Raw genomic sequence first — 17,014 nt, 5'->3', positions numbered from 1 at the left:
GGCTATCATGATGCAATGGACTTTCATTACATCACGTTCGTGGGTCTCAAAGACAACCATTTCCTCGGGAGTAGCGACTTCTGGATTGATTTTCTCGAGCTTTGAGGACATACTCTTTGTCCTCGTAGCGTGCAATCGTGCGAATGTATCTTATCCATTCGCTAAAGTTCGATCCATCAAAAGTAACCTTATGACAAAGACTCATTAGCGTGAATGAGTTAGCAGCAGCGTTGTTCATGTTAGCCATCTACAAATAAAAAGGACAAAGTTTGATTAGAATTGAATCCCTAATTAAACACCCAAAATGAAAAATTTGGGCAAGGATCCAACAACATTATTTAAATATTAGAAAAGGGATGTCGTAATCCAACATGCAAATAATTTGGAGGTAAGTGAACGACGATTCATTAATTCTTCACCATGAAAAACATAAGCTTAAGTTTTAGATGTTTTGAGAATTCCTAGATTTTCTTAGAGATTCATTGAACTTTTCAATGGAATGTTTAAATCTCGATATGCCCCTCTTGTTTGTGACTGGGATGCCGAGGATCACAAAGTGGGTGTGAATAACCATGCAAATCTACATGGTGCCTTCATTGTTACAATCACCTATTCGATGTGCCGGTAAACCACACACGCTCCATTGAACTATGACAAACAATGAATCACCCTTTACCACCATTGCTTAGAACCAATTAGTGTGCCGGTAAACCACACATGCTCCACTAACTTCTTAGCAAGGGTGCAAAGTGTAATTTCATGGGATTGCATCAATTTCACTTTTTCCCTAAATAACTAGGATTTGGAATTTGTAAAAACATTTAGTTACTTTATATAGATTCATTATACTTATGAATGAAGAGAGGATTGTCGTATCCTACCCGTTCGGCTAACGACCCTCCATCAGTCAAGTAAGCGGTGGGTGTAAGGGTACACCCATTAAGCGCCATTTTATAGGCAACAACCTTATACCCACCTTATAGACCAGCTTCGTGAATGAGGCCTACTAACGCTAAGACTAGCATTTTAATTATACATACATACATACATATATATATATATATATATATATATATATATATATATATATATATATATATATATATATTATGCTTGTAATAATATAATAGTATAGGGTGTATTTTTAAACATTTCAAAATACTAGGGTTTTAATCTTCAATTTAGAATTTTCGAAATTTAATACCATTTAAATTAGAATTCTAAATATTAAAAATCTTGATTTAATAATTGTCTCAAATTAGCTATTAATTTAAATTATTAAATCATAAGGGATTATTAAATCTTAAAGGATAATTACCATTTAAATAATTAACTTATCATAATCCCTTTTGTCCTTCTAAATTTCGAAAAAAATGGATGGGATAATTCAAACTCTTTAATTACCATTTTTAACTATTAAAAGATAATTACAAGATATGGGATTATCCAAATCCCTAAAATTTAGGATCTTATCTTGGGTAAGGAGGCTAATCTCGAAATCTTAGGGTTTGCAAACCCTAGATTTTGAAATCTTGGATTAATGGAAAGGATTCAAAAAACTTTTTCAAAATTTTCGCAAATAAGGGTTAGGAAACCCTAATCTTGAAATTTCTAGCCTCCTAGGGTTTATTGGCTATAAACCCTAATTTGTCAAGTTCATACAATTGTATAATACTAATTGAAAACAAGTTAACCAAAGGCTCTGATACCACTGATGGATTTTTAGACAAACAATCCTATGTGTGCATGCAACCCTAGTCTTGGATCTATGTTTTCACTATTAGATACACAACATTATGAACACATGAATAAAACCCTAATGTAGCCTACTATTTTCGAAATTCATATATAAGGTTAGATCACATACCTCTTGTTGTTATATTGCAATAACAACTTAAATCTTCAAACCCTAAGTCTTGAAAGCAAGCACCACAAGTGTAGTACCTCTAATGGCTCAACACCACAAGCAATTGGAGAGGCTATAGAGAGAGAAGGGAGGAGGTAGAAATTGGCCTAGGGATCTCTTAAAAGCAAGTGGACGATTTCTCAAGGCCTAGGGGTTTTTATATAGGGTTAAGATTAGGGTTTCAGTCCTTATCCTTATCTAGTTGCTTGCCCACCAAGCAATCATAAGATAAGCCTTGATAACCCTTATCTCTTGGACCTTTGGACGATTTCAAGGATATCTAATCCCTTGAATTCGTCCATCCTACTACTAGGATAACCATTTCCCTATTTTGTAACTATCACATAGTTACAATTTAGCCCCTCTAGTTTAATTAATTACACTTGATCACAAAATTAATTCCTAATTAATTATTGACCAATATTAATTAAACAAATATGATTTCTACTTTAATATATTATTCTTATAACATATTAATAAATCATAATAACCTCTTTCTCTATTTATTTCTCCAGTCAAGTTGTTTTGGTGAAGGCAATCCAAAAGGACCATGCACAACCAGGTCAAGTATTACCAAATATGGTTACGGGCTTAGACACTAATCCAACAATGTGTGTATATATATATAATGGGCCAAGTTCATTTTGGATGGGCTAAGCTTGCATGGATAGTCCATGGAGTTTTTAATCCATGGATCCTATGGAAATGAAAGGTCATGGGTATTAGGGTTTACATGGATGTAACCCTAATCTTCCATAGTATCTAAAGAGGTCTTTGGCACATGAAATGGCACTAGTGTGTGTGAGAACATAAGGGTGGCCGATTTCTACTAAGTGCATACTATTCTCTTAAGTTTCCAAGATGGTTTGCTGATTTTTGAATCCACTTGAGGCATACACATTATTGGTGCTAGGCTCTCACAACTTCAAGCAATCAACCACAAGGAAAAAGGTATGTTATTCTACCAAGGTTTTATATTACATGTACCCCATAATATGCTAGTTAGGTTGAGAACCTTAAAAAATCAAATTTGCATGTATAATAGAGAAAACATAGATCCAAGGTTTATAGGGTTGCATGTACACCATAGGAGTGTTAGAATGCTCAAAACCATTTAGTGGTATCAGATTCTAGGCTTGTTTTCATTATACTTGATGCAAAATGCTTAAAAAAATAGAAAATATGTTCACTGATCTGTGGACTCGCCAAGTCCATGGGGGGACTCGACGAGTATAAGTGTAAAAACATCCTACTCGTCGAGTAGTTTCTTGCACTTGGCGAGTAGAAGGCCCTGTGTGCATATTTTCGAGTTTTGCTGTTGAATGGACTAGAATCATCACGCTAAATTATTTTGGACTTATTAAACTTGTTTTTGATGTGGTAACGATTATTCTAATCCATATACAATGGTTATTATCAAATGTTCAGGTTTTATATATGTTTATGTTTATATGATTCTTGAAATTATTGATATGAATGTTCATACTTATGAGTTTTAGTAGATCATAGGAATTATTTGCAAATTGTTTGTTAGTGTAATTCTTGATCTAAATGCCAATTAATGGACTCCACAACTTGTCCTCAAGTTATGGAATTCCAAAAGTTTTTCCTTTAAAGACCATTAAAACTCATAAGTTATAGAAATGAAAAGTCCTGAATAGTTTCAAAACATGCCCTCAAGTCTTGGAATTTGTAAAGTCTCACACACATTTTAATTCCAAACCCTAGAGTTTTAAAAGTTAAAATTCAACCCTTATACTATTGTAATATTAATGGTTAATATGTACACACACACACACACACACACACACACATATATATATATATATATATATATATATATATATATATATATATATATATATATCTAAGAACAAGTCAGTCTTACCGTTAGTAGGCCTCATTCACGAAGTCGGTTTATAAGGGGGTATAAGGTTGTTGCCTATAAAATGGCAGCTTAATGGGTGTCCACTCTCACCCACCGCTTCCTTGACTGGTGGAGGGTCGTTAGCCGTATGGGTAGGACAAGGACTATAATTCTCATTAAAAGTATAATGATAAATATAAAGTAACTAAACTTATATAAATTCCCAATCATAGTTACTTTAGGAAAATGTAAATTTGGTGCTAACCCATGAAATTACACTTTGTACCTTACCAAGTTATTGGTGGAGCATGTGTAGGTAACCGACACACTAACATGGACTAGTAAGAGTGACAAAGGGTGACTTAATCTTTATCATATACCGGTGGAGCGCATGTGGGTAACCCGCACATTGATTATGTGATAAAGATTAAGGGTACCAAGTTAATTTGCATGGTTATTCACACCTTATTTGTAATCCTCGGTATCCCAGCCACAAACTTGAGAGGGAAAAATTGAGGTTTAAACATGCCATTGAAAAGTTCAATGAATCTTAAAATATCTAGGAGTTTCAATCCAATTAAAACCTAATAAATTATTTCGGTTTTGATGGTGGAAATAGGTGAATCGTCATTCGCCTACCTTCAAATATTTTATATCTTGGATTATGGCATCCCTCTTTCAAGTTATAAAGTATTGTGTTGGGTCCTAGACTTAATATTACATTTTGATGTCTTATTTAGGATTCCATGTCTAATCTAAACTTGTCTTTCTTCTTTTCAGATCTCTTCTAACAATGCTGCTTCTGGCTCAAACCCTACCGGATCATTCTCTCTCATGAACCTTTGTAGGAGAGTCAGCTTGGATGGTTCAAACTTTAATGGTTGGATCAGGAACATCAGGATGGTCACACATTACAAGGACAAGGAATATGTCCTCGACAAGGAACTGAAAGAAATTGATGAGTCTACTGCTACTCTAGAGGAGATCACTGACTTTAGGGCACATGAGAGAGATGCTACAAAAGTGGCATGTATCATATTGGCGACAATGACAGCTGAACTCCAGAAGTCCTATGAGGACTTTTACCCTTTTGAGTTGCACATGAACCTAATGAACCGCCACCATTAGAGTGCTCGTCAAGAGAGGTATGAAATCATCTCTTCCATGATAACAACCCGAATGAAGGATGATGAATCCATCACAGACCACATGCAGAAAATGCAAAGGTTTGTGGACCGTCTGCTGAAGTTGAATTTGAACTTCCCCGAGGAGTTGCCTATTGACATCATACTGCACTCCTTACCTACTTGTTATGATCAGTTGCGAATGACTATCCCATGAACAAGGAGGACGTCACACTTAGTAAGCTTCAAGGAATTTGGAAGACCACCTAAAGTGGTCTCAAAGGTAAATCGGTTGTTACTACTCCAACTCCTAACATCGCCCCTGTTTTGGCAATCGGGCAGAGTAGAGGGAAGAAGAGGAAGACCCCTTCGAAGGGTACCAAAGGAAAGTCTCTTGATGGCTCCTCTTCAAGTGGAACCAAATTTGGTTCTATCACTCCTTCTTCCAACCCAAAGGAAGCCTAATGCTTTTATTGTCATGATAAGGGGCACTAGAAACGAAACTGCCTCAAGTACCTGCAAGATGTTAAGGATGGGAAGGTCAAACCTACCCATGCAGGTATTTACACTATATTGTCTAATAACTCACCACATACTACTTCTTGGGTTCTTGATACAGGTTGCGATATTCATATATGCTCTGACTTGCAGGACCTAAGAAGAAGTGAGGATGTGGAGCACGGAAAGATAAACTTGATCATGGGGAATAGGAAAGTTTCACCTGTCACCAAGATTGGAGTTTATTCTTTGTTGCTAAGTAATGGGTTAGTGTTAGAATTGAATAAGCGTTTTTACTCGTCTAGAATGGCAAGAAATATTATTTCTTTTCACGGTTTGTACAAACAAGGATTTACTTTTTCATTTGATAATGAATGTGGTGGTATTAATTCTTTTTATAATGATGTTCTTTATTTTAAAGCATTACCTTGTGATGGTGTATATGAAACTGTGTCAGTTGTAAACAACTTAGGAAATAATGTGTTGCATATTAATTCTTCCACTATTTTGGATAAGGCATCCTTGTGGCATTGTCATCTTAGACATGTCAATAAGAAGCACATAGGCCAACTCCAAAAAGGCTAGAGTCATGGAGTCATTTGACTTAAAGTCGGTTGATAGTTGCGAGTCTTGTTTGCTTGGAAAAATGACAAAGTCACCATTCACTGGTACTTGTGCTAGGGGTGAAGGTTTTTTGGACCTCATACGCATAGATGTATGTGGACCCTTCAGAACCACCACTAGGGATGCTAACTGCTTCTATGTGACTTTTACTGATGATTACAGTTGATATGGTTATGTCTACTTAATCAAGCATAAATCAGAAACCTTTGAAAAGTTCAAAGAGTTTAAAAAGGAAGTGGAGAATCAGGTGGGCAAGAACATTAAGATGCTCGAATCTGATCGAGGAGGATAGTACCTTAGTACAGAGTTCCTTGACTATCTTAATGAATGTGGAATTGTTTCACAGTTGACGCCTCTTAGAACACCACAGCTTAATAGTGTGGTTGAGAGGCACAATCAAACCTTGTTGGATATGGTTTGTTCCATGATGAGTCAAGCTTTGTTGCCAATCTCATTCTAGGGGTATGTCTTAGAGACTGTCGCCCATATCCTCAATATAGTCCCTACCAAGAAGGTTTCCAAAACAACCTCATGAGATGTGGACTGGGAAAGTTCCCAATTTAGACCACATCAAGATTTGGGGTTGCAAGGCTTTCATGAGACATGAGACTCAGGACAAACTCTAACCTCGTAGTGGGCGATGTATTTTCATCAGCTACCCACTGAACTCTTTTGGTTACCTCTTCTACATACCCAGTGAGAATGTGGTCTTTGTGGCAAGGAGAGGGGTCTTTCGCGAGAGAGAATTTATAAAACAAGGAAACATTAGGAGGCAAATTGACATTAAAGAGCTGCAAGAAGCAAGTGGTGAAGGAACCTCAAATCATAGCAATCAACCTAAGGAGGAAACTTCTGTTAAACCAACTGACGCGACTGTACCTTTGATGCATTCCACTAGAGTTAGGAATCAACTGGAGCATTACTATGGTATCCATATTACTACGGAAGGTGATACATTTATTAGTAATAGTACACTGGTAAATTTGAATGAACCTAACAACTATAGGGAAGCCATGGTAGGCCCTGAGTCTGCTAAATGGAAAGAGGCTATGGACAACGAGATTCAGTCCATATATGACAATTAAGTTTGGAACTTGGTTGACAATGTATCGAGTCGTAAGATGATCAGGAGCAAGTGGATCTTCAAGAAGAAGAACGACATGGATGGGAAAGTGCACACTTATAAGGTGCGACTAGTTGCGAAGGGTTTCACTCAAACTCAGGGAGTTGATTATGATGAAACCTTCTTACCAATAGCAAAGATTAAGTCTATTATCGTTATGCTAGCCATTGATGCATTTCATGATTAAGAAATATGGCAAATGAATGTCAAAACATCTTTCCTTAACGGAAAGTTGGCTGAGGATGTTTACATGAGTCAGCTAGAAGGTTTTGTCAGTGCAGAATATCCTGATAGAGTGTACAAGCTCGAGAAATCCATTTATTGATTGAAACAAGCATCTCGCAGCTGGAACATTTGTTTTGATGAGAAAGTCAAATAGTTTGGATTTTCGAGAAGCGAAGATGAGTCATGTGTATATGTTAGAGCTAGTGGGAGTATAGTTATCTTTTTGGTACTGTATGTGGATGACATACTACTCATGGGAAATGACATCCCAACTTTACAGGAGGTTAAGTCTTGTCTTAGGAAGTGTTTTGTTATGAAGGACCTTGGAGAAGCTGCCTATATCCTAGGGATAATGATATTGAGAAAGGAGTAAAAGACTAATTGGACTTAGTCAAAGCACCTATGTGGACAAAGTGTAGAAAAGGTTCAACATGTAGAATTCCAAGAAAGGTGACTTACCGATTCAGGATAATGCCAAACGGAGCAAAGCTCAGAGCCCAAGTACAGAGGCTGAGATAGCTGAGATGAGTCGATTACCATATGCTTTCGTTATTGGCTCGATCATGTATGCTATGACTTATACTCGCTCTGATGTGGCCTTTGCTTTGAGCATGGTCAGCATATATCAGGGGAAACCTTACAAGGCTCACTGGACTGCAGGAAAGAATATTATCAAGTACATGCGAAGGACTAAAGATTTGATTCTTACCCTTGGTGGGAGTGATGACTTGAGAGTAGTGGGGTATAATGATGCCAGCTTTTGGACTAGTAGGGATAACTTCTGCTCTCAGTCGGGCTGCTTCTTTACCATGAATGGAGGAGCGATTACATGGAAAAGTTCCAAACAAGAGACAGTAGTTGATTCGAAATGTGAATCAGAGTACATAGCAGCGAGTGAAGCGAAGAAGGAGGCGATATGGCTGAGGAACTTCAGCGGAGACGTTGGAGTTGTACCAGCCATAAAAGAGCCTATGGAGAATTTTTATGACAGCAATAGTGCGGTTGCCTTAGCCAAGGAACTGAGAGATCACAACAAATCCAGACACATTGACAGAAAATATCACTTCATAAGACATAGGATAGAAGAAGAACTCCTCGTGGAAAAGAGGATATCATCAGAAAAGAACCCAGCAAATCCCCTCACGAACGGACTAACTAGGATTAGGCATTTGCAGCATGCGAGGCGCATCGGGCTGAAGGACGATATTAGTTTTACAGATTAGATAGCTCTAAAACTTGTAAAATGTAATTAATATTTGATGATTAAATAAAACTTGTTGTTTATTTATAAGTAAGGTGTTGCTATCTTGTGTCAATTGTTTACTATTGTTTCAGTTTTGCATGTTTTGACTTCCAGAATAATTACTTTATTCAAACTCTCCACAGTCAGTCATATGTTGGAAGTAGGTATGAATCAAAACTATCATGAATTGGACTTGTATATGTCTAATGTGTTAGACTTGGAAAAAGTTCCTACAACATTCATGGGTGCTCATAAGTTCTGAGTATTAGATTAAACCTACGCTCACTTGTATCACTTCATGAAATTTATCTCGAGTGATCGTGAGATGGTAATATCACATAAGTCTTCAAACCTAGAGATATGAGTTGTTGCCTATGAGTTGGTTGTGCATTGATTGTACGAAAACCCATCAATAACTTGATGTTATAAAACGTGCCTTTGTGTATGATTCAACAAGTAGTAGAACATGCATATGGGTCTAAGTTTATCTGTTCCTTTTAGTCCTTGGAGGATTAAAATCAATATTCGGGCCCCTTGATAATTTTGTTTTGACCTATGTGCCAGGCCCGGTCAGAACCAAATTGATGTGTGCGGTTTAGTTCTATGTCAAACAAATCGGAAATCGGGAAACAAACTGTTGGACAATAAGTACGAATTTGTTCCATGTATTTGTCCGGCTAATATCTAGAACAAAGGATTATATAGTCACTTATCTAAAATTGCATTTCATAGTTCAACAGAGTTTTGAGAGCTACGATTGCTGGTCGGTTCCTGAAGTCATACTTGCAATTATAGTTATCAAACTTATCCAAGTGGGAGACTGTTGGACAAGGTGTCTAAGTCCGTAACTATATTTGGCATGTACTTGACCCAACCCAGTATGGTCCATTTGGGTTCCACTTCACCAAAACAATTTATATGGATAATCTTTTGAGAATAGTATATTTATTATTTATTAATATATTATTAGTTATAATATATTAATATGAAATCATATTATTTAATTAGTATTATCAAGAATTAATTTAGTTATCAAAAGGAACTAATTAAATATGGACTCTTATATATATATATATATATATATATATATATATATATATATATATATATATATATATATATATATATATATATAGAGAGAGAGAGAGAGAGAGAGAATGGGCCAAGTTCATTTAGGATGGGCTACGCTTGCATGGATAGTCCATGGAGTTTTTAACCCCTGGATCCTATGGAAATGAAAGGTCATGAGTATTAGGGATGGATGTAACCCTATTCCTCCATAGTAAATAAAAAGATCTTTGGCACATGAAATGGCACTAGTGTGTGTGAGAACATAAGGGTGGCCAATTTCTACTAAGTGCATACTATTCTCTCAAGTTTCCAAGTTGGTTTGCTGATTTGTGATTCCACTTGAGGCATCCACATTATTGGTGCTAGGCTCTCACAACTTCAAGCAATCAATCACAAGGAATAAGGTATGTTATTCTACCAAGGTTTTATATTACATGTACCCCATAACATGCTTGTTAGGTTGAGAACCTTGGAAAACCAAATTTGCATGTATAATAGAGAAAACATAGATCCAAGGTTTCTAGGGTTGCATGTACACCATAGGAGTGTTAGAATGCTCAAAACCCTTCACTATCTTCCCTAAAAAAAATGCCCTAGACCACGTGTTTGGTTTTTTTCCATCCGGTATTCGTAGGCATTTACATCAATTAATCTAATCTCCTTCATGATACCTTTGAATTTTGTTGTGGTTGTGGCCTTGGCAACACCCCAGAAAATTTCCTATATTCAGCTCCTGAGAATTTTCTCTTGAAGTTGGCATAGACATGCCTAGAATATTGTCTATGCTCGCATTCTGGTACTCTGAACTACCTCAATCAGTCCCTGTTAAGTAACATTTGAATGTCAATAAATTAAAAATAAAATATAAATAGTACTATTAAAAATAGTTGACTACCCTGTGTTAGTCAGAGATGATGGTTAGTCCTCTGCCAAGTCCCATATCAATCTCTTCAAGCAATAGATCCAAAAACCATTTCCAAGTTACCGTATTTTCAACTGCAACAACAGCCCATGCTAGAGGATACATTTGGCTATTAGCACCCCTACCAACAGTTGAAAGTACTTCACCTCTACAAAGTCCCTTTAAATAACATCCATCTACATCAATCACTCTTCTACACCCCTCAATCCAACCATCCTTCACAACCTTCAAGCAAATATACATCTTTGAAAAATAGACTATAGATTCAGGCATGATATCCACATCCAATTTCACTATGGAACCTAGATTAACCCTCAATAGCTCCAAACCATAACTCCTAAGCTTTTCATAGTGTGTCACCAAACTCCCTTCTATCTCATCCATTATAATTTTTTTTGGCATTTCCACACTAACCAACACTAACTTTTAGATTAAAATATTTAAGGATTGTTGCCCTTTTCTTATACCTTATTCTTGGATTATCTATTATGGTTTCCATTATGTTTTTTCTAATCCAACTATATGTGACCATTGCACCTAAATTGAAGGCACTACAACAGTTGTGTTCAGAGATTAAGGACTTAATTTGAAATGATCTTTCTTTACTCATCCAAGTTTACCACAACCTAAAAGGGCATTTAGACTTCTCTTCACCTTTGCAACATCTAACTAATAATCTAGTTGAATCATTTTTTTCATACCACAGTTTATACCCATTAGCAATGGCATAATTGCTTAACAAATGCTTAGTTCATAACGATCATAAATTTTCTACCTAAGATTGCTACCATTGTATCCCATTTTGGTTAAGATCATGAAATGGATACTTATGAAGATCTTTCTTGACATCTTTCTTATCATATACAACTCTTGGAGGCCTGGAAAATTTTCTTCAAACGAAAGGATCATCAAATGGTTGTATTTGTATCACTTCATCATCAGGTTCATGCTCCACAAACTCATTATCTGAAAGCTTAGGGTCTACATCATCATCATCATCTGTATTATCATCTATCAATCCATCTTCAACTATCTCTTCTTCAATCCACACCATAACTCACTCCTAACTGTGATCAATATACAAATTGATCATTCCCCCATTCTCATATCCAACATCAAGAAAACGTAGGTAATCATTTTCATCTTCTAAGGCTCTCAACCCATCTCCCAGTGACCGTTGTGGAAGACAATAGTAGACATTGATTCTTCCATTCTTGACCAACTTCTTCACATACGAGATAAATTCCATGAAACTCATGCTTCTGAAATCGACATTGCTAACAACCACTTTTACTGGATTGAAATATACAATCGGTTTGTCGACAAAAGAACCTGTGTGATTGACTTCGATTGTCAAGTTGGAATCCATTGTAGTGATTATGTGGAAAGGATGAACGAACGAATGAGAAGGAGAAGGAAATGAACCCTAGATTTTGGGGGAAATAACGAACAGGAAGGCCACATATATTTTCATAAATTTTTTAACCGGCTAACCTATAATACCCGGTAAAATGATATTGTTTTCACTAAAAAAAGAATAATTTTGTTTTTTGTACGTTTTTGAAACATTGTTACATTTTTAAGACATTTTTCCTTTCTTTTACTAGTGTTTAATTGTTACAGTTGAAAATTAAAAAAAAAACTTAATATATCCTTGTTAATTTGTATCAACAAAACTTATTGATAGCAAACAAGTTGGCACAAATACATTTGATATGATACACATAATAAAAAAAATTATACATTGTATTTGGTACCGTAATGAAAAGAAAAAATTGATACGATGCTGTATTCACCTTTAGACACCGTTTATTTTGGATACTGTTACATTGTAAAATATAGATGTACATCTATTATAAAAATAATATGTTCACCCTATTATAAAATATAAATGGACACATGTGAGCAAGAGCAATACAATGCAAACAATTTCCAATGGTTTTGAAACAATTTTATAATTTCTAATGATATTATTTGTTTTAGTTTGGTTTATTTACATTGATTAATTATTTGGAATTTGTAATTATTATTCTCTATTTCATTTGATGTATGATTAAAACAAGCTATTTGCCTCCTGATAATAAATCGTATGGATTTTTTTGTTTTCTTTTTTAAATCTTATTGTAAAAAATTATAAAACATTACTGGTATATATTTTTTTTTACAATTATGTTAATCATTGGTGTTAAAATTAATACTATCTTTCCTTTACTTATATTATTTAAGGTGACAATTGATAGCACAAACGATAAAATTACACGAATTATTTTCATTTATTAAAGAGGATAAACTAATTGCTATTTTTTTATTGTGTCCTATTGTGTTTGTCGTTTTTTGATTTGTTCGTATTCTTATTAGTTAAAAAAAACACATCATTTCATCTCGTGTTAAAAACAAAAACAAAAAACACACACACACACTTATCGTGTCTAACAAAAACATAACACGATCGTCCGATTTATTACCCCTAATATTATTACAAACGAATAATAATAATAATAATAATTAATAATAATAATAATAATAATAATAATAATAATAATAATAATAATAATAATTAGATATGTTGCCCATGCTCCGCATGGACCGTGTGCGTCTGATTTGAATGTTGTTTTTGTTAAAAGATGCAGGTAGGATAATTCGACCCCTAACTTTCACAGATGAAGACGAATAGATAGAAGCAGGAAAAAAACAAAAAAATAAATATGCGGACCAATATATAAAAAATATACCAAAAGAAGAAAATGAGAGCCGGCAGAAAGTGCAACGGACAGGAAAAAACAATAAACGTTAAATATGAGTACAAACCCGGACTTTGCCCCGGTCCGTTTTTTGTGTTTTTTATGAAAAAATATAAAAGTTTAGACTGTAAGGACCAAAAATATCAAAATGACTAAAAAATTAAAGGGTTGAAATTGGAAAGCTTTTAGAAAATCGGCCAAAATTGTCAATTCCTTAAATTTTTGTGGCCAAACTTTGAATGTTAAAATTGTTAAAAGGTTTCTAAAAAATATAAATTTTTTTATTGGAATGACAAAAAGTGTTAAAATAACTAAAGAATAAGGACAAGATTGACAAAAAGCATGTATATATAAAAGAAATACCATTTTTGTCAAATCCTTAGTAAAATTAAAATGAGATACAATTAAAGATATATATAGAGGAATGATTATTTTTGTCAAATCCTTAGCAAAGTTAATGTAGCTAAGGTAGAAGAATTTTAATGTATATATATATATATATATATATATATATATATATATATATATATATATATATATATATATATATATATATATATATATATATATATATATATATATATATATATATATTTATCTTTACTACTTATAAAAGAAATCTAACTATTTCTATAAATAGATTGAATATAATAATATTATTTTTTTAAGACGTCCAAACTATTAAGCTTGAAGTACAACCCATTTATAATATAATAATATTAAAACTTTAACCCTATCTTTTATCCCCTAAAAATCTGGTATCAAATTAATATAAGAATTCATTTGTAAATTGAACCCGCCAATCTCAACACTTCAGCCATTTAAAGCGGTCAATGTCAACAATTTATAGAGGATCTCTTCTCTCACATTGGTAACAAGCCATCTCATAATATCTATCTTCGTAATCCCTTCAAAGTAAAAAATATACGCACACTCTCTGGAAGAACCCTAACCAGTAACCAAGACAGTATAACCACTACCACCACAGCCGCTCTGCCTCCTTCCGCCTTCAACTAACAACTATCATGACTACCGCCCTTCCTCTCACCCACGACATGAATTTTCTTTTGGAACATAACATTTTTCTTTAAAAAAAATATCGTTGAAAGAAGCTATTTATCCCCGCTGCTGTGCGCGGGTAACGGCTAGTATATATATATATATATATATATATATATATATATATATATATATATATATATATATATATATATATATATATATATATATATATATATATATATAAGATCTGATCTCTTCTAGTTTGTCACTCCAAGTTGGAAGTATATAAGTTCGAATCACGAATTTGTGATTATTGGAATAATATTTGATAGCATTATTGCTGTAGTTGAAGGGACAAATTATATCCTTCTATTAAGGAAGATGAAGTAGGAAGTAGGTGATGAGGGGTCAAATGAGGGTGAGGAAATTGACGATAGCTGTGAGCCTGTGATGGGGAAGAGAACCAAGAAGTGTTTTTTCGAGAAGGTGGAACCCAAAAGAATGAAAGGAAAAAGAAAGATATAATATGCAAAAGGGTAAATTACATGAATGGTCCCTATGGTTTAGGGTAACTTGCGCGTTTGATCCCTAACTTATTTTTCTAACTCGGAAGGTCCCTACTGTTTGTTTTTGTTACACGCTTGGTCCCTGTCTTACATAAAAAGTCTATTTTTATCTTATTTTTTAATTTATTTAAATAAACACACCCTCAATCCCATCCCCTCTCCTTATCTTACCTACCCTACCATTTTTCTTTATTTAAATAATTGTCTTTTTACGTAAGATAGGGACCAAATGCGTAACAAAAACAAACAATAAGGATCAAGTGTATAGCAATAACAAATAGTAGGGACCTTCCGAGTTAAAAAAATAAGTTAGGGGCCAAACGTGCAAATTACCTTAAACCATAGGGACCATTCGTGTAATTTACTCTATGCAAAATGAAAAAGTTAGCCTTATGCCAAGATCAAGTCTAGGTGTAATATGGCCCAAAAGGAGGAATATGGACCTGTTGCCTAGTGTCCAGCTCAATTACGTTGGGCTAGTATCCCAAAATCTGGAGCCCACTGAGCCTGCTTCAAAAATCGGTAAAGTAACTGTTGTTCGGGTTGATTTAGATCGGGTTGAAGTAAAAAAAATAATTAAAAAAATAATAATAAGTATATTGTTAAAGTTGAGCAGAATTAACCAGACTCTTACTTAGAAAACAGTTTTTCACAATCCACACGGGTTCGAATTTTTAAAGTCTCATGGTGATATAAAAAACGTGTAAGCATTGAGTCGATGACAAAGGATTTGGAAAAAAAAAAATAATAATAATTTATAACCTTTTATTCAGGTTATGTTTGACATATTAATTCTAAGCTTTAAAAAAAACACTAGTTGTTAAAAGTTTAGCTGATAGCTAACTGATAAAAAATAACGTTTGATAAAACTAGTTGAAATATATAAAATGACATAAAAAGGTATTTTAAAGAATGTGTTATGATAATTAATTAACGGGTATATTTGGAAAATATTAAAAAAAAAACTATTAAAAAACTGATCTAAATAACTTTTTTTAAAACTAGTTTTTAAATTATTTTTTGACTTGAAATATATATATATATATATATATATATATATATATATATATATATATATATATATATATATATATATATAGAGAGAGAGAGAGAGAGAGAGAAATTAAATTGCCTCCTACCTTTTACTCCTACAATTATTCCTACCCACTAAAATTATAACAAATCACCATTCAATTTAATTGTATTTGATATATTCCTAATATAGTCTTAATCATTTAGTTTAAAAAATATGGAAAGATGACACTTGTCATAATTTTATTGAGTAGGCATATTTGTAGGCATAAAAAGTAGGAATCAATTTAATTTCTCATATATATATATATATATATATATATATATATATATATATATATATATATATATATATATATATATATATATATATATATATATATAAAAGTTAGTTGTGGCGGCCAAATAATTTTTGTTAAATAAATGAAAAAAAAATTATATTTTATTTATTGTGGTATAAAAGAATGGTATGAGCTAATAAATGTTATGGCCTAACTTACGTTGTAATAGTTGGACTAGAGAGTGGGCTAAGGACTGATGTTGCATATTTTTTAAACTTGTTTGCGATTTTTTAAATATTTTTTCTCCTGTTAAACAAAACAAAAAAAAAAAAGCTTGAAATGAATCCAAATTTTACTCAACTAAAAGCAAAAATAATCAAATAAACTTTGGACTCTCCCAAAAACATATCCAAATTTTACAGAAATTATGATTGAAAGAAATGCATTTACTAGTTGACTATGATAATATACAAACGAAATATTGAATACGTGATGAGATAGAACCAGGTCCACGTGTAGATGATAACACTCCAATTCAGTTAAAAGAATACATGTAATTTCAGAAAAGGATTTATGATATTAGAAAATTTCAAAAAATACATAAACATTAGCATCTAATTTTTAAAAAATACATAACCAATACCTCCTCATTGGAGCACATATGACCCAGATTTCTTGCCAATCCTAATTTTTTTCAGGAAACGTTTCTTAACCAATCGTCAAATTCCCATTACGGATTTCAATGAAGAAATGATGTATTTTTAGATTATTTAGGAGCTTCTTGATCAT

This window comes from Lactuca saligna, chromosome 4 (assembly GCF_052625555.1).
Source record: "Lactuca saligna cultivar CGN05327 chromosome 4, ASM5262555v1, whole genome shotgun sequence".
In the NCBI taxonomy this organism is placed as follows: Eukaryota; Viridiplantae; Streptophyta; class Magnoliopsida; order Asterales; family Asteraceae; genus Lactuca; species Lactuca saligna.
Note: the sequence above shows the minus strand (reverse complement) of the source record.